This window comes from Colletes latitarsis, chromosome 3 (genome assembly GCF_051014445.1).
Source record: "Colletes latitarsis isolate SP2378_abdomen chromosome 3, iyColLati1, whole genome shotgun sequence".
In the NCBI taxonomy this organism is placed as follows: Eukaryota; Metazoa; Arthropoda; class Insecta; order Hymenoptera; family Colletidae; genus Colletes; species Colletes latitarsis.
In genome coordinates this window covers 32,156,098-32,176,074 of record NC_135136.1, presented here as the reverse complement: position 1 = coordinate 32,176,074, position 19,977 = coordinate 32,156,098, and the positions used below count along the sequence as shown (strand labels likewise).

General features: G+C 37.5%; 2 protein-coding genes across 7 annotated transcripts in view; one reads left to right on the top strand and one right to left on the bottom strand.

Annotated features, from left to right (window-relative positions):
- Nucleotides 1-1,632, bottom strand: part of Serca (ATPase sarcoplasmic/endoplasmic reticulum Ca2+ transporting SERCA) — a 67,578-nt gene extending 65,946 nt beyond the window's left edge. The window contains exon 1 of one of the 3 annotated variants that reach the window (XM_076762198.1): nucleotides 1,353-1,632. The gene's annotated coding sequence lies outside the window, so the exon portion shown is untranslated. Of the gene's footprint in view, nucleotides 1-45; nucleotides 259-1,352 lie in introns of those variants that run through there. The other 2 variants (XM_076762202.1, XM_076762201.1) reach the window with 2 other exon arrangements.
- Nucleotides 1,633-1,768: 136 nt separating this feature from the next.
- Nucleotides 1,769-19,977, top strand: part of LOC143340363 (uncharacterized) — a 79,033-nt gene continuing 60,824 nt past the window's right edge. For all 4 annotated transcript variants that reach the window (XM_076762215.1, XM_076762216.1, XM_076762218.1 and 1 more), the window contains exon 1: nucleotides 1,769-1,987. The gene's annotated coding sequence lies outside the window, so the exon portion shown is untranslated. The remainder of the gene's footprint in view (nucleotides 1,988-19,977) is intronic.

The following is a 19,977-nucleotide window of genomic DNA, read 5'->3' as shown; positions in this document are numbered from 1 at the left end:
CCCCCGAAAGCGCATTCAAACTATTAAAAACTCCCGCCAACTAACCCTTTCGACGTTAATGCAAGCTGTTCCGTTGCACCGAGTAAAATGCCCAAACGATCATATCAGGGCTCGATCGGACGAGGTTCGAGCAAATCGCGGGCTAGGAAAGACAGACGACTGCGGCGAAACAGGCGGTTGTGGTCGCACGGGGCTGGCGGAACACTTGGGAACCGGTCCGAAACCTGTCCGGACGACCAGCTCGCTCGAACGCCCGGGAAGCGACTAGCCGGCCAAAACGCGCGTGCCCTAGCGGACGATTTTAGCACGTCTCTGACGACGACTTCCTAATTATTTTGGCAGAGATGGCCAGGAGGCACTCTGATTTCTCTCCCTCCCTCTCATCTTGCTCTATCTTTCTGCCCCTGTCCCTCTCTCTCTCTCTTTGCCCAACGTCTCCTTATCTTTATCCTGATTCCACTCTCTTTCCTTTCTAGGGAGGTTTTTTTTTAGGCGTTATATACTCAGTCATTTTGAAACAGTCAACGTAAACTTTAATCGCGATAAAACTCTAAAATAAATATTTTTTTTTAGGGAGTCATAAGCAACAACGATGGTGTCATGCGACGAGTCGTTTAAATTAAAAGCGACGATCGCGTTAGCGCGAAAATATCGTTAGGTAACCGACTGGCGGTGATATAATATTCGAATCGTTACGATGCAGCGGAACGGTTTCTATTTGAAGATGAGATGCAACATGGTGGACGGGCTATAAAGATAGGAAATGTAGTACGTTTGTTGGCAAACAAGTAGAGGTCGTGTTTGTATGTAACGTGAGCCTCACATCGACACGTCCGATGAAGCAATACGCTATGTTAGCCCGGTTGGATACTTGGGCGTACTGGGCTCGGGAAAACTACCGATGCTCGACCTGAAGCTTTTTAATATACGTCGATTCGTTCGACAACGGTGAAATTAATTGCGAAGAAAAATTTAATCGACTAGTTACCAGAGTCTAACCATCGATTATATGAAATGGAGAATCTGACGAACGTTAAGAGAATCGTTACCAAAGAGACTGGTCACCGAGCACCGAACTTAAGACCAAGAAACCGTCGGGTCACACATAGAACGAGGACAAAAGGCGATATTAATCAGCTAGTCTCTCACGCCTCTCGTAAAAAATCCACAATACGGTCCAAAGGTGCGGCTAGTCCCTTTTAGCTTTATCGTCACACAACACTTGTCCATGTACGTTCGTCAGCGCTGGCTCTATCCTCCCAAGCGGTTCTGCACTGTGTCGCCATGGTACCGTATCACAAGAACACTAACTCGGCGATGTCACCGGGGCTCGTGCGTGCAAGCAGACTTACCAATGCTTCTTTCACCAGGCCCGCGTTAATTCTATTTCGTCGCTTTATCGGAACCGGCACCGTAGGTCCCGGGCCTCGCACTGGTTTAGGCACGTGAATTCGTACGGCGATCGTAAAAAAAAACGCAATGTTTCGTCACACTGTTGCAACTGATACCGCTCTGGAGACACCGAATCGGCTACTCCTCCCAGAGCATCGCTCGAAACGCGTGCTTGCTATTTACTCTTTACATGAAGGGTCAGGGCGATAAACAAACAAACATCCAAAGGGCAACGGCTGCGCTGCTGAACAAAACGAAGCGACGAACGTCGCCGAAATTCCTTTAAATAGTCCGTAGGCGTCGCTACCTGGCGGCGAGACACCGAACGAGGGAAAACTCTGGCCGGAAGCCAGTGGTCCCGGCGACGGCCGCACAGCCTCCCGTGACTGTCGTCGCAGTTTTTTCGATTTAACCTTCGAATTCAACGAGCCGACGATTGCGGAGTCTCGGAACGTCTCACCGGGATGCCGTGCCTCGTCCACCGCCTCGACGACCGCCTCAACGACGAAGAACACGACCTCGAGCGTTCTCCAGCCGCCTCAGCAGGACCTTTCTGTCACTGTGAGCGTGTCAGAGTGGATCTTGGTTACCCTCGGTGACGATTCTTTTCACTTTCATTCGCGCTCCAAAAATTGTGATAATAATTTTTAAAAGAGCCGTAAATCGGTATTCGAGACAGGGGGTGCAACCCTTGATGCAGGCGCCATTTTAACGTAGGCGAACGTTGGGTAGCTTAAACATCCATTTCTATTAATAGATTCATCTTTAGGATGTGGCGACTGTAAGGGTATATTTTTCGCATTTTAATCATTTCTACATTTTGGTTTGAGAAAATTTTGCAAGTATTTAATTCATGGACTTTCTGTAAACGATTCGTTATATTTGATGGCATGTAAAATTTAAACAATTTTTTTATTGAAGGATTCGTCTTAAAAACAAAACCTCGAATGAAAAAATGGCCCCTTTCTCGAGTGCACCATTGATACTGGCACGTCCTGCATACTCCTACAATTTACAAGCTAATAAACAATTATACAATTTACGATTCAATCAAAAGAGATGTTTAAGTTATCTACGTCTTTCTAAATTCAAGATTGATGACTTTAATTTTTCAATCATTGGTATAACATCGACTAATCTTAAGATTGTTTATATTCACCATTATGCGTAGTACACATTGTTTCTATAGTCAAAAGTGTATAATTCTGCTGCTTGTATGTTACTTCTGAAATAAAAGTATTTTAAAAACTGCAATACAGGTTGATTATTCCAAACATTAAACGATAGATTTGAATATATCAACAGAAATTCAACTTCTTGTCACTTTACCGACCGATAGCCTAGTTATCGACTTTTTACCGCTTAATACTTTACCGACCAGTAGCTTATCAACCGGTTGTCATGAAAATAAAAAATATTACTAAGCAAACAATATATTGAGAACCTTTACAAAGATTGATTTAACATTTTTATAGATACAAGAAAGAGGTAAAGTGTTAAATTTAGAAGTTGGAAAAAGATAACAAAAATGGGATGTTAGATTAAAAGTGCAACCACAGTCGATTGAAATATAGTGTTATATCGTTTTATCGAAAGCAATGCGATCGATCCAACGATCTATCGGAAGGTAAACAATCGATCTACGATTGGACGTGGTCCTCTGTTTTTCCAATACAATACTGTTATTAGAAATGTTCGTGGTATATATTTTTCTTACGATCGAAAATAGGTGATTGGCAATTGTCCAAACGCGATATCAGCTACAACCTTAAAGACAGCCTATCTACGGAAACCACAAACGACCGAACTTGTCCGAGAAATTCGTTATTCGGTCAGTCGGGACACGTCATTTATATTATCGCGCCGAACATGGCGAAACCATCGATTAAACTTCCTTTTTTTATTCTGTTATTGTCCGCCGGTGATAAACCTTGATTGTCTCGTGGAAACTACAACTCGTTACATAATTCTCGCTCCTTCCGCGTCACGTGGTCCGACGTGTGAATAACTCAAAATAAGATCATGCTATATCTGTTTCTAACCAAACTGGGATTTTTCGCTTCTCTTATAAATCAAAAGTTTCGATCATATTCAAAGTTACGTTTAGTTAGGGTTGAGAAATCATTCTTATATATTCATCAAACCTTCCCCTTCTTTTCCACAAAAAAATTAGGTTTTTCGATTGATTAAATTTTTTTCTTTAACGATCTGATTTGTTTTCGTGTTTAACAATTCGTAGAATTTGTAGTCTCTTGTCACGTGTTCCTCACGTGTAGGAAAGAAGAATTTCTAGAACGTTAATAGGTGTACAATCCTTGGAACGTGTTTTGAGACAAAAGTTGTTGTATATCTTTATAAATTTCTAAATAGTCTTCGCGTTTACACTATTTATATATACGTAATTTATTATCACGTATAATAGGGGCTGATATCCAATGCGTATCTGTCGCTCGAATTCTAGCTCTTTACATTTCTTTATTGTTGCCAAATCTAAACTCATTTCAGTATAACCGAATAATACAAAAATATAGATGAAAAGATAGCACATGGCACCTTGTTTTATGCATGCTATAAACATTTGTTTACGTTTTCATAAGAACAGGCTCACTGTAGAGTATTTGAATTTTATACAAATAGTACGATTATTATAAAGATTAAATTTATATTTTTCTAAAAGTTATCACGACTTCTGAATCGTATCGATTCCCTTAAATCTTACCAGAAAGATTTATGTAATACTTTATTTCTCGCTTGAATCGCCGTCATAGACGCGCAACAGATACAAATAATTAATATCTATTTTTAATCATTATAAAAAGAAAATTATTTTTCGATTACCATAATTTCATTTTCCAAATTTTATAGACGGAGCTATCAAATTTTATTTTTATTCAGGAGCACGTATAATTCCTCGCTGTTCTTCAAAGTATGCTTTCATCGTCTTCCTGACATTCAGAATCACTGATCAGTAAACAGAATGGCCCGTTCTTAAATTAAGAACGACCTGTAACGCTGACAAATTCACCTGTCTCGTCGTTGTTTATAAGCCCGATGATTGACGAAAAAAAAATGGTGGAAGGGTACGAAAGGCATATTTGGTGGCTTTAGATTTTGGGCGTCGGCCAAGCTCGAGCTACGCGTCGATACGAGCAAAAGTCGATCGCGATATCCTACCCCGAGGTCTCTTTCGTGCATTAGGGCTCGCTCGATGAAGCATTCAGGAACATTATTCATAAATAGGAACAGAAAAGAACCATCAGCCGCCCACGCGAGCGTTTCGAGGCGGAACGAGCGAGCAAGGAACAGACTCGGGGTGCTAAGGGCGACGAAGGAAGACGCACGGTCTAGGTATTGCTGTCTAGACTGTCAATTTCACGGCCATTTTTGTGATTTTTTTTCTAATGACAGGTAGGCTGTTTTGTACTGAGACTTTGTAGATACATTTATTCATCTTCTAAGCATGTACAATATTTTTTTCATGGAAAAATATTAAAAATCGTGGGAATTGTAACTTCTTATTTAATGGCTCTTTTGGAAAATGTGCTCCAATGGCTTCCAGGATTCCAGATAATTTGAAACAGAGGGGGTTAAAGTATCTTCATAAGGAAGGTTGTAGTTATAGCAGGAACCAGGGAGAAGTCGAAATCCTGATAAATAAAGAAATGGCGACGCTTCAAGTTTCGAATTTCTATTTGTTAATCGTTCGTTTGCCTTTAGCGTATCGAAAAAAATAGTAAAACTCAATATTTTTTTAAATATCTAGTTCCAGCTATAAAGGCGTGTCTGCTGAATATTCTCTCCAAATTTAAAATCGATCGGTCTGCTAGATCTTGAAATATCATGTAAGCCAGTTTAAATGCGTGTTTTTAAACAAGAAGCTATAACTCTCGCAATTTTGAATATTTTTTTATGAAAAAAATACTGTACATACCTATAAGACGAATAAATATATCTGCAAAATGTCACTACAAAACAACCTACCTATCGTTAAAAAAAAAATCACAAAAAAAAGGCCGAAGATATGACAGCCTAGACAGCAATACTCCCTTAATATACGGCGTATCACCCTGTGTGTCGTCTCTGACACTTTCTGTTCGCGTTAAATTCCCGCACTTTCGCACCCCCATAGTTGATTACGCGCACGGAATAAATTGGAAGTAAATATATTAGCGGACGATTAAAAATAAACGCGCGGCAAAGTTAACGGCGAAACGGAAACGTCGCGTATTCTCGGAAACGACACCGTGCATCTGAATCCGCAGAGAAAATTCTGTTGTTAGGTGTCACGGAGTCCGTGATGCATCCTAGAGTTTACACAGAAAATCGAGAAAATTATTAGGTATTTACTTTGCTTGTCGACCTTGAAATATTTTCTGGTCTCACCTCCTGCAGAATAGTTAACGTCTAATGTTTAATCCATTTGCAACTTCACTCAAAATGTAAAGCTTGATTTATGAATCAGAATTGAAAGTCTTTCAATAATTATACATATTGCAAAATTGAATTTTATGTAGTGTTATGACAGAAATATTTATTTCTTTAGATAGCTACCACGTTTAACTCAATTGCATCTTCACTACAAATGTAAAGCTTGATTTATGAATCAGAAATGGTTAATTGAAAGTCTTTCAGAAATTATAAATATTCAAAAATTGAATTTTATATAATGTTATAACAGAAATATTTATTTCTTTAGATAGCTACCACGTTTAACTCAATTGCATCTTCACTCCAAATGTAAAGCTTGATTTATAAATCAGAGATAGTCAATTGATAGTCTTTCAATAATTATACATATTGCAAAATGGAATTTTATATAATGTTATAACAGAAATATTTATTTCTTTAGATAGCTACCACGTTTAACTCACTTGCAACTTCACTCAAAATGTAAAGCTTGATTTATGAATCAGAGATGCTTGACTGAAAGTCTATCAATAATTATACATATTTGGAAATTGAATTTTATATAATGTTATAACAGAAATATTTATTTCTTTAGACAGCTACCACGTTTAACTCATTTGCAACTTCACTCCAAATGTAAAGCTCGATTTATGAATCAGAGATGCTCGACTGAAAGTCTATCAAAAATGATACATATTTCAAAATTTAATTTTATATAATGATACAACATAAATATTTATTTCTTTAGATAGCTGCAACATTTAACTCATTTGGATCTTCACCCTAAATGTAAAGCTTGATTTATAAACTAGCGATAGTCAATTGAAACTCTTTAAAAAATTATATACATATATTTATTTCGAACTCGAATTTTATAAAATTATACAGCATAAATATTTATTTCTTTAAAATAGATACTTAAAATTTTTAATCACTACGATAATCTTTAAAATAATATTATACATAATGGAACATTGCAAATGTCATATTTGAAAACAGTTCCTTTCTAACTGATATCGATTTATTATAAATACAATGCATTGTTTAGATATCGTTTCTCCTTTAGCTTCTGTTGGAGGTATTCGTGTAGGAAAATGGCAACCAGTATATCTCGTTATGAAGCTATTGATAGATAAAGTCTCTCTAATCTTTTCATTTTTACAATATTATTCAATAATTTTCTTCGCCAATTTTTGATTACAAACATAGAAAACTCGATTCTGTTTGTTTTTGAATATTCCTCTTAATGTTGCAAATGGGTTAATAGTAGTGATATAAATGTGAAATACCCTTTTTATTTATCACAATTTTTTTATTGTATATTTGCATTATAGCTTTCCCTCACTTTCTTTGCTATATCTCACCCTATGCACAATACTATTACAAAAAATATACAATTTATTTTGCATCCCCTTTCTAATTCTCATCGGTGGGAGCCAATATGGCCGTCTTTGGTACCGATTCTATTGACAAAAACCCAGCAATGCGATTCGAAAAATAATTTCACACTTATAAATTGGAAAATATATTTTATTTTGATTCTTTCCGCCAATTTTTGATTATAAACATAGAAAACGTGATCCTTTTTGTTTTTGAATATTCCTCTTAATGTTGCAAATGGATTACTAGTACAGTAAGTGATATAAATGTGAAATACCCTTTTCATATTTGCATTATAGCTTTTCCTCACTTTCTTTGCTATTTCTCACCCTATGCACAATACTATTACAAAAAATATATAATTTATTTTGCATCCCCTTTCTAATTCTCATCGGTGGGAGCCAATATGGCCGTCTTTGGTACCGATTCCACTGACAAAAACCCAGCAATGCAATTCGAAAAATAATTTCACACTTATAAATTGGAAAATATATTTTATTTTGATTCTTTCCGTGGTGTATTCGTAGTTACGCGAGTTATAGACAGTTCTGAGGAATCGGTGGGGATGGCCCGCGGGCAATATCGAGGTAAGGAGTAGCGAACGTTAGCGAGGAACCACTGAACGTTGGTTTACACAGTGAAAAGCTTGAGAGACCACCCTAATCACGGCGTTGCCGTGGGAATTGTTCGATTTGTAGAGGCGAAAGGTTCGTGAGACATTCTCGGTATTCTCTCATTACGGCGAACGAAAATAGATGTCGTTATTTCGTCGCTTACTCGCAGTCGCGGTTCAAAGCGTGACGTTATTTTTAGGTAAAACATAAAGTGTTACGTAAAAGTCGGCCGGTGTACCGACGTTCCGGGACATCATTCAGGCGAACCGTGTTCTTTCTCTCCGTTTTCGACACTCACGAACAGTCGTTTCGATCCTCGATTCACTTCCCGCCTCGTGGAATCTTTAATCGTAGAGATCGTCGATTGGGAAGAGAGCAAATAAAACGAGAGAAAATAATTTGAACCGCTTCGAACTAGCCGTACGCGAATCGATCGCCTACTTATTGTTTAACTCGATTACTCCCGTGCTCGAAGCGTTTTTATTATCCCACGGCACACCTACGTTTTATGGTTCTCGATTTAATAGCGCGAACGATGTTTTATTAAGTAGAACACGTGTCCCGGCGAGTTTGATTCCACGCTGACGCGAATTTCATCGGGCGGTATCACTGAAAATAGAGCGACGAGCGCGCTAGGCTTTCGAGGCACGCTCGTGCCCGCCCGCAGGCCGAATTCTGTTTATTTATGGACGTTTTTCTGTAAATGAAGTACCAAACACCCGCGATGAGACAGCGTGCCAGGCCCAATGATCGACAGGGTGTAACGCGTTGCGAACCGAATCGTTTTCTCCGATTGAAAAATGGGAGGGCGGAAAGCAACGAGGAGGATTTAATATTTCTCGACGTCCACGGATCCGGTTCTACTCCAAAGAATTTTAAAATAATACGAAACGAGCGTGAAAAATTTTATACACGCGGTAAAATACTAATTTGCGAGAGTAAAGTAATTTTAAAAATAAAGGGAAACTTTTCTTCCTATAATAAGGAGTATTCTTGTATTTTGTTTTTGAAAATAAATATTTCTTGATAATTTATGTACTCATGAATTAAAACGTGGCTGGATATATGGATTTATTAAATGTCCCTGCGAGAAAACACGTGCAAACAAACGTAAACAATTTTATAAAAATTTTTAAAAAATTGTACAAAAATTTTTTAAATTTTAATGGGAGATTCTAGAAGCCAAAATAAGACGAAAATCGAGAATACTAATTTGTTGATGGAGCTCCCGTTAAAAAGTTATTAACGTTTAAAGTTCCGATCGTATTGAATTTTTTTCTAGAAAGTGGGTAGGATTTCGGGGGTAGGTTTATTGACCAAAAATAATTGTAATTGGTCCCTGCAACCGAAAATAATTTTTTCAGAAGGATTTGAAATTTTTTTTTTCGCCGAATAATTTAGGCACCTACCCCCTGTCGATTTTTCTTGAAAATTCGTTTTTGATTTTTCACAATTTTGTTTGACACCCTACAGAAAAGTTGTCTAATACTTTTTTGTAGGTACCCACGAGCTCTACTTCAGAAAAAAGTTTCATTGAAATACATTCACTATTGTAAGAGTTATAGCTGTTTGAAGATTGGACCATTTTTATGGGGTTTTTCTCATTTTGCGGGGTCAAGGACCAACTTTACGAATATTTTTGCGATTTGTACATATTCTCCATCAAAATACGCGTAGTTTGCTTTTTTAAACATTAAAATCATCCAATCCGTTCAGAAGTTATGACGTTTTAAAGATTCGCATGAAATTTTGGGGAACCATTTTTAGCCTCAAATTAGATTTTCGGTAAGGAATTTTTTTCTCGAAACTGTGTAGGATTTCGAGGGTATGTGTATTGACCAAAACTGATCGTAATTGATTCCTGCAACCAAAAATAATTTTTCTAGAATGATTTGAAACTTTTTTATTTCGCCGAAAAATTTCACACCTATTCGAATTTTTTTCTCGAAAGTGAATAGGATTTTGGGGGTATGTCTATTCACTAAAAATTATTGTAATTAATCCCTGCAAATAAAAATAATTTTTTTAGAACGATTTGAAACTTTTTAATTACGTCGAAAAATGTAGGCACCTACCCCCGGTCGATTTTTCTTAAAACCTTGTTTTTGATTTTTAATAATTTTGTTTTACGCCCTACAGAAAAGTTGTCTAATACTTTCTTGTAGGTAACCATGAGCTCTACTTCAGAAAAAAGTTTCATTGAAATATATTCGCTATTATAGAAGTTATGGCTGTTTAAAAATTGGACCATTTTTATGGGGTTTTTCTAACATTACGGGACCAAGGAACAACCTTTCGAATATTTTTATAATTGCTACATATTCTCCATCAAAATACGCGTAGTTTGCTTTTTTAAACATCAAAATCGTCCAATCCGTTCAGAAGTTATGACGTTTTAAAGATTCACATGAAATTTTGGGCTAACATTTCTGGCCAGAAATTATATTTTCGGTATAGAATTTTTTTCTCGAAACTGCGTAGGAATTCGGGGGTATGTCTAATAACCAAAAATGATTGTAATTGACCCCTACAACTAAAAATAATTTTTTTAGTACGATTTGAAATTTTTTAATTTCGTCTAAAAATTTCAGTACCTACTCGAATTTTTTTCTTGAAAGTGGGTAGGATTTCAGGGGTATATGTATTCACCAAAAATGATTGTAATTGACTCCCGGAAACAGAAATAATTTTTTCAGAATGATTTGAAATTTTTTAATTTAATTTTTTAATAACTTTTTAACGAACTCTCAGTCAAGAAATTGATATTCTTGATTTTTGTCCTTGGCCTCTAAAATCTCCCATTAAAATTTTTCCCAGGAGTGGCAGAATACCCTGTATACACGATAAAATACTAATTTGCAAATGTAAAGTAATTTGAACAATAAAGGAAATCTTTTCTTCCCACAATAAGGAGCACTCCTGAATTTTGCCTTTAAAAATAAATATTTCTTGACAATTTACAGACTCATGAATTAAAAAGTGGCTGGACCTACTGATCGATTAAATATTCCTCCAAGAAAACACGTGTAAATCCCAAAAATAATTGCCTCGATCAATTGTACTGATTTCACACCTTTTCTCATCTTGCTCTTATTTTTTTTTGCAACAATGTAAATTGACAATATTGTCACTATCCTCTTATCTATGTTTTGCAATGCTTCCACAGAACTCGAGCCCCCCCTCCATCCACCAAAAGATTCCATCCTCCGAATTTGAATCCCCAAACGTTGGCCATCGAGACTTCGACGTTCCTATTTCCGTTTGGAATTGTTTGGCGCGCGATTTTCGACAAAAGCCACGAAACATTTCGCCATTTTGCACCAGCGTAGGCAAGAGGCTGACTCAGGTGAGGAGTCATCGATATTCGTATGCCACGCGAACGGGTGAGAAACGACGAAACACGGATAGGCACGACAAATCGTCGAGTCGAACGCGTGAAAGACGACGCTCGGAGAATTTCGAGAGAACAGAGGAGGATCAAAGTTGAGATTTCGGATGACAGATGGGGGTCACGAGGGCCAGAGCCGCGGCGAGATACGTCTATTCTGGATTCTGGCAACAATAATGCCTCCCAGGGACAGCGAGTGGATCGGGCGTAACGCGCGACCGTAGTCCCGCAAACAACTAATGACGCGCCACGTACAAAGGCTGCCCGTTCTAATTTCGTATTATCCTGTCGGTTGCCTAAAAATATGCGCGGGCAAATCTGGGTACGTTCACTTTTTAACGAGGAAGCAGGAACTCTTCGAGCGTCGCGACGCCGCTGTAACTTCGAAAAGCGCGCGCGAACGATAACCCTGACTGGTCCCCGAACGGTTTCTCGATCAACGTTTTATCCAATCTCAAGCTCCAAAACGCGAATTCTTCGGTCACACGGCAAAATTATCTTTTGTAAAAGTTAAGACATATAAAATACATCTCTTATTTAACACGAAATTTACGGGCATTCGTTGCACATGCAGTGCTAGACATGAGTATTGGCACAGCATGGTTGTGGTGGTACAAATGCTTATAATTACTAAGTAAATTGATTTAAGGGAAAAACTTTTTGATATATTCGTTTATTATCTATTTTAATTTATTATTTAAAAATGTATTTATTGAACATTTCATGGGTGGACGAAAAATTTCACACCTTTTTGAATTTTTTTCTAGAAAATGGGTAGGATTTCAGGGGTATGTCTATTGACCAAAAATGATTGCAATCGACCCCTACAACTAAAAATAATTTTTTTAAAACGATTTGAAACACGTGAAATTTCAGGGGAATCGTTCATTCATGATCAGACATTATATTTTCGGTAACGAATTTTTTTCTCGAAACTGGGTAGGATTTCGAGAGTATGTGTATTCACCAAAAATGATTGTAATTGACCCCCGCAACCAAAAATAATTTTTTCAGAATGATTTGAAATTTTGTAATAACTTTTTAACGAAGTCTTAGTCAAGAAATTGATATTCTTCATTTTCGTCTTATTTTGGCCTCCAGAATCTCCCATTAAAATTTTTCCCAGGAATGAATTAATACTATAAATTAATACTCCTCATATGTACTCCACTTACTAAAGAAAAATTTATAGCAGACTACGCACCCCTCAAAACAATTTAATCCCAATATCATCAAGTTTTGAAGACGTTCGAACAGAGTTCAAGAGACAAGAACTTTTCCTGAGTCACTTGAAAATCGTTTTCTCGAGAATGTCGAGTGAAAATGAATTAGAAAAGAAATTTTGGAGAATTCTACAGCACGTGTACGGGCGCCCATGTTTTCAGAAACGCAGTTTTACACGCGTGCACGCGCTCAACAACAACAACAGCAGCAGCAACGGGTCTTTGGCTCAGAGGCCTGCTGACGGCGACATTCTTTCCGGCGAGGAAGTCTGTGGGACACGGAGTCAACGCGTCTGTCAAGCTCGCCTGACAGTCGCGAATCAAGAACGATCCGCTGGTTCGTCGGGCTAATTTTCAGGGTTAACGCGAATATCGGTGCCACTTATGTAAAATCACGTACGAGTAACATTGGCGTCTAATTATAAACACGGCAGAGTCCGGCTTGGTCCGTACACGTTCATTACTCGCGCGTACGCTGCTCCAAAGTAATTTGCGATGCAGTTGCTCTTAGGTGCTTACGACCTAAACTAAAAATACGTGGGGTCCGATCAACGGCCAACTGGGCCAGTGAAGTAACCGTAGCTCAACGTCCCAAATATAGTCCGACATCTCTACATAGGCGACTGCCGATAGTTGGCATCCGCCAGCAACGTACAAGAGCACCGAGAGTATAATAGCGGCTGTCACCACGATTCCCTAATGACATTGCCTATCGTTGGATCACCAGCGTCGATCCTAACATCTAATTTTGGTGACGATTTCGTGTTACCGAAATTCGCCCGCGGAATTTGGCGGGTTTTCGCCCGAGACCTCCGTTTCTGTTCGCCATTTTCTAGGAGAAAAAAACACGGAAACCAAGGCTAACGCGTTTCAGACGATCATCTATTTACATCAAAAGCTTCGTTAGTTAAGAGGTTCCTTTCTCGCGATTATCATCGTTCGTACGTAATTAAGTCTCGAGAGAAATTATATTTTTTACTGTTTTAGAAAACAATTCTTTTAGTCGTTACGAGCAACACCTTTGACTGGTTTCGTCATACGAATTATTATTTTGTCTAATGAAATATTTTAACACATCTATGAAGCATTAACCAAACGATCAAACGATGGGTAATCAGATTCTTTCGTTTAATTTCCATTAGTTGAGTGTTTTTGGTGTTACGAATGTAAACAGAAAAATACACCATGAAAACACTGGCCACACCTACGATTGGTTCAAAGTTAGATTTAACAAGTTACACAAACAGAATAAAAACTATAAATAATATTTGTACAAGTGCATTATAATAGAAAATTCCTCTTTCCCAAAATTGCACAAGTTTGATCTCGACTTTTTTAACAATTTACAAATAGATCACACGAAAAGAGTCCGAAATATGGTTAAAAATAATTTCGATAGTTTCTACGATCGAATAGATCAACAACGACTAGAATTTATCATTTTAATACAAACGGAATAAAAAATATAAATAATATTTGTACAAGTCCATTATAATAGAAAATTCCTCTTTCCCAAAATTGCACAAGTTTGATCTCGACTTTTTTAACAATTTACAAATAGATCACACGAAGAGAGTCCGAAATATGGTTAAAAATAATTTCGATAGTTTCTACGAACGAACAGATCAACAACGACTAGAATTTATCATTTTCTCTCCAGAAGCAAAAATTAAAATTATAGTTTACAATATTCTAACGACGCTTTGGAAACAGTTTCGCTCGATCGGATGGCGCAGCAAGTTATCGAGTCGAGGAATCAATTTTCCCGGTGGATCTTTTCGAAAAAGGATTCGTGCCAGAAGCTTAATTTTGCGATACCGCGGGAACTTCGCGAACGATCGCTGCCAAGTGGCCGGTACGCTGTCGTACGTTTGTTTTAATTCGATCTACGACAACACGTGGAAGGTGTATAAATAAAAAGGCCAGCGACTGTTTATACGTAGCTGTTGACCGACGATAACGAGATCGAGAAAGCGATCGTACGATTGGATTCTGCCTGTAACCGTCGATAGATATGATTGGAACCATTGTTGGGGCATCGTCGATGGGATCGTGCAAGGGTTGGAGGAAAATTCTCAAGGAAAATCCAATATAAATAACGCTCATAGTTTATATATATCCCTTTTCTGGGCTATGAGCTTTTTTTCTAAAGCGGGATACTTTCAAGGACACTGGTTTCCACGCCGACGAGATCGAACGTGAATTCAGAATTCAGAAGAATGCAACCAGATGCAACTGAACAGCTCGAATATAAATATTTAAGAACGTGACATGGTAAACAGAATTTAATAGTGCTTAGGGTAACTAATACGGGCAATGTGTGGCGATTAAGCAGTTAAATTTTTATCTGAAAGCTTTTTTATTTACGGTTATTTACGGTTGTTTTAGTTTAGAATTTTTGTGATTTTGAAACTTTTCGATAAACATAACATAAAAACATACTTTGTGAAAGCATAAATTTTTAGTTCAGTCCGGTGAGTTTCACGTGATTCCTATTACGCGAATGAAAGAAGAAGGAAAGCGGAAGAAGGGAGGAAGCCACCAACGAAGCCAACGTAACCGCGGTTGGCTACAAGTCAGCAATTACGTTTATAGAAATGCATAATGCAAGCACCCAGAGACGACGAACGAGATAATTAACGGAAAATTACTGAATCCTCTATTTTATACAAAAGCCAAAGAAAGAAGACGACGTCGTCTTTTCCATTGTCTTTTCTAGCAGAGGCGAAGTCACGAGCCTAATCTATACAGTGCTCACCGAGAAACATTTCTAACACATATGACAGGATTAGAATCAAAAATATTGTATATCGTTAAAGTTTTAGAATTTCGCGAGGTCACTTTTTGGCCTCATTTGGCTCCAGGGTGTAAAAAGATAATTGGTATTGATTTTCAGGGATGAGTCCTCTGGTTTGTAACGTTAGAAATTAATTTTAAATTCTGTCTGGTTATAAATATATTTCAAGAGAATAAGACTTTTAAAAGTAACATGAAATAATTTAATAAATTCCACTGGTGAAGCCAGAATATAAAATATTTTCGATTCAGAATCTGCCAAATGGTACAGGAGAGGTTTCTCGGTTTCTTTGTACGACCTTGTATATACAGGGTGTTCGGCCACCTCTGGGAAAAATTTTAATGGGAGATTCTGGAAGCCAAAATAAGACGAAAATCAAGAATATCAATTTCTTGACTAAGGCTTCGTTAAAAAGTTATTAAAAAATTTCAAATCATTCTGAAAAAATTATTTTTGATTGCGAGGGACAATTACAATTATTTTTGGTGAATACACATATCCCTGAAATCCTACCCAGTTTCGAGGAAAAAATTCGTTACCGAAAATATAATGTCTGATCATGAATGAATGATTCCCCTGAAATTTCACGTGTTTCAAATCGTTCTAAAAAAATTACTTTTAGCTGCAGGGGTTGATTGCAATCATTTTTGGTCAATAGATGTACCCCTGAAATCCTACCCATTTTCTAGAAAAAAATTCGAGAATGTGTGAAATTCTTAGTCGAACAGCCTGTATATAAAGAAAAGGAAAAGGATCATGGAACATTGCATTTTTAATTAAGATGAGTTGTTTTTTTAAATACTGTCAAACTGAATGTTGTTTACAATGTTTAAATAAAATCCTTCCATTTTAATTTTAAATTCCGTTAGTATATAAATATATTTCAAGAGAATAAGATTTTTAAAAGTAAAATAAAATAATTTAATAAATTCCACTGGTGAACCCAGAATACACAATGATATTTTCGATTCAGAGCCTGCCAAATGGTACAGGAGAGGTTTCTCGATTTCTTTGCGCGACCTTGTATATATATAAAGAAAAGGAAAAGGGTTACGACGAGGCCTACGGTGGTGTTTCATTACACGGGTTTATGGCTCGATTAAAGCATCGAGGAAGTTTATTTTTACAGCGCCCGGAGTCCGTCTGTAATCAGACACGTGGCAAACTGGAAAAGGTCTGTCGGCCCTTATCGGACCTATCCGGGTACCATTTTAGCTCGCGTTAGGGCGCACGTTCGCCAAAGCGCCATCGAGATCGTCTCGAGCGGCCACGCGGCCCGGAAACTCAGCTTTCGACCGCCATTAAACTCGACGGAGTCGAATATATCGCGATACTTCCCATCATTTTACGAAAATTAATTAGACAAGGCAAAGAGAAAGCTTATCTAACATCCATACGCGATATTTATGTAAGAATACCACGATTTTCTTTAAAAAAACAGAAGCATTGTATTGAAGTTGAAATGCAAGATTTTATATTCACACAGTAACGTTGCAAATTATTTTGAGTAAAGAGGAAATAAAAATAACAGGATTCTCGAGAAACAGTAAACACGATTAACAGTAATTCCATTATTTTCTGGAATTACTAGAGTGTGGCAAAAATCAATATACAGGTGGCAAGAAACAGTTGATCAATCTCTAAAAAAAATAGCACGAAATACTAAAGGTATTACAAAATAGTGTAAATAAAAACAGTATTCCCCACAGAAATTTTGAAAAGTTTGTATCGTGGCAGAATGGGGGTGAAAGAATCCTTTCTTTGCAGTCCAGTACCTCGTATTTAAAAAAAAAAAATGGCACGAAATACTTATTTAATTACAAAATAGCGTGAATAAAAATAGTGTTCTCAATATAAATTTGGAAAAGTTTGTATGGTGGCAGGAGTGAAAGAATCGTATCTTCGCGGTCCAGGTGGGCTCCAACGTGGACCAAGGGATACTCGCGACGTTCTAGAAGAGTTGTACGCGAAAGATGTGGAGCAAAATTCGTTGGCAAGCGTTCACGATAGACCGTAAGCCCGCGGCGACGGTCCGTGCTTGCGCGACGTCGCGAGCAAACGACAGGTATTGTCCGCGGTCCTAAATTATTCAACGTTCCCTGCCACCGGGGAGAATCTTTGGCAGGTTTCGAGCAACGCGACGTCGAGGAAACGCAGAAAACTCTCATCTATCATGTCGAAACGCGTAACGCGAAAATAGTCGCAAGGATACACCGAGGTCGGACTTGGCGAGCGTGGACGCCGGACGTCAAGGGTGCGCGCGGATTATCGGGACGCGTGCGGAGCTATGAAAGCACGCCACCATAATCGCCGATATACACGCTCTGCCATGAAACGCGGTCGCAACGAGTCAAAACTCGATCGTCAAACGCGATACAAATAAAACGATAAGTGGGTACTTTTATTTCTTTTTTCTCATTTGCCTCCATCTTGTAAAATCTAGATTCTTACATATAAAATATGTAAAATGTCATCGCAGATGCTTCTAAAATAAGTTTAATCCACTCTATGTAACGAGAATCATGTATATTCTACCGTGTATTTTTATTTCTGTTTTCTCGTTTGCCTCCATTTTGTAAAATCTAGTTTCTCCTACATAAAATATGAAAAATGTTATCACAGATGCTTCTAAAATAACCTTGAGCCATTCTACTTAATGAGAATCATATGTATTCCCACTGCATATTTTTATTTTTGTTTTCTCATTTGCCTCCATTTTGTAAAATCTAGTTTCTTCTACATAAAATATGTAAAATATTATCATTGATGATTCTAAATTAATTTTAATCTATTTTACTCAACGAGAATCATATGTATTCCCACTGCATATTTTTATTTTTGTTTTCTCATTTGCCTCCATTTTGTAAAATCTAGTTTCTTCTATATAAAATATGTAAAATATTATCATTGATGATTCTAAATTAATTTTAATCTATTTTACTCAACGGGAATCGTATATATTCCCACTGCATATTTTTATTCTTGTATTCTCTTTTACCTCCATTTTGTAAAATCTAGTTTCTTCTATATAAAATATGTAAAATATTATCATTGATGATTTTAAATTAATTTTAATCTATTTTACTCAACGAGAATCATATATATTCCCACTGCATACGTTTATTTCTGTTTTCTGTTTTGCCTCCATTTTGTAAAGTCTAGTTCCTTCTACAAATGTATGCAAAATGTTATCATATAAGCTTCTAAAATAATTTTAGTCCACTCTATTTAACGAGAATCATATATATTCTACGGTGTATTTTTATTTATTTTTTCTCTTTTGCCTCCATTTTGAAAAGTCTAGTTTCTTCCATCTAAAATATGCAAAACGTGATCGTAGATGCTTCTAAAACAATTATGGTCCACTCTACGTAACGACAATCGTATATATAACAAAAAATCAGACACGTTGCACGTTTATAAAAACATTTCTACGAAAACACGATGAGAACCGTGGCCAGTGATATGCACGGGCGCCATTCAAGCGTTCGCGCGTGAAAATTGGGAAACCTTGGTATTTGGAGCAGCATCGTGTCCCGTTTGATGAGAATTATAACTTAGGGACGTTTCGCTCGATACGTGCGACTCTACAATGAAGATTCCTTTTATTCGACGGACGCGTTCGCATAATTAGAATTGGACGCAATTCAGAACGTCGCTTAAAAATATTACTCGCTTAACGGTTATTCGCGTAGAATTATATTCGTTAAAACGAGAAGTAAAAAAAAGTTCCCGCGCGCGAAACAAGGTCCGTTTGAACAAGACGAATGTGCTCGCAAGTATTTATAATTCTACGAAGCTGTTAAACTTTGGATTATTTCTGTACGCTTTCCCGATCGGACAATACGTAATGTCCGCATTATATTCGCGAACGTACGCATCGTAGAAACACGTTTACGTAAAACGCGTGCATAAACCCTTGGGGCGAAATTTCGGTACAATAATAGTCCAGTAAAAGCACCAACTCGTAATTTGTTCGAAATTATTCGAACAGTAATTTTTATTAAGCCGTTTGGAGCTTAGTCTACGACGCGAGCAGAGCGTATTCGAACGCCACGAGCGCGCGATTTACGTTAAACGCACCCTGCACACGCGTATACGCGTTCAACAGATATTTCGAACGCCTCGTCACGCATGGCTAACGCGTGGAATATCGCGATACGAAAGGGAAATCGAATTTCCACGGTACCATTCGCCACTATTTAGAGATTCTAGTCCCGACCGTAACGTCACATCGCCAGTCACTGACGTCGAGTTTTTCTACCCGAAGAAATTGTGACGTCACGATACATCCTTGAAACAGACGCTATTATGGCCGGTCAAGCCTACGCTCTAGGCCAGGGGCTAGGCTAGGCTATTTCCGCTATTCAGCTTATGAGCAAAAATAGTCCTAGAGAGCTTTCGAACGAAAAGTCGCTGGGACCTCTGGTGTCCCGCTACCAGAGAAAGACGATTTCCATACTTCCGTCGTTGTAACAGAGGCTCTTTAAATTCTACGCGATGCCCATCTTCATTTACGTAACCCTATCGCGAGAGTTGCTCTGCAAATATTTTCATAATCGAATACTGGAATATTTCGTGTAGAGACGAAGTATTTTTTCTGGGGCATTTAAATATTTTTCTAAATATTTACGGAAAATTCTTGAAGCTTCTTTTATCGAATCGAGTCTGTAATTACACTGTATTTTTAATTATGATGGGTGGGGGGTTTTAAGGGGTGTCAAACTGAACGTTCATTACAAAAATAAAATAACAATAAAATTTTTATATTTATGT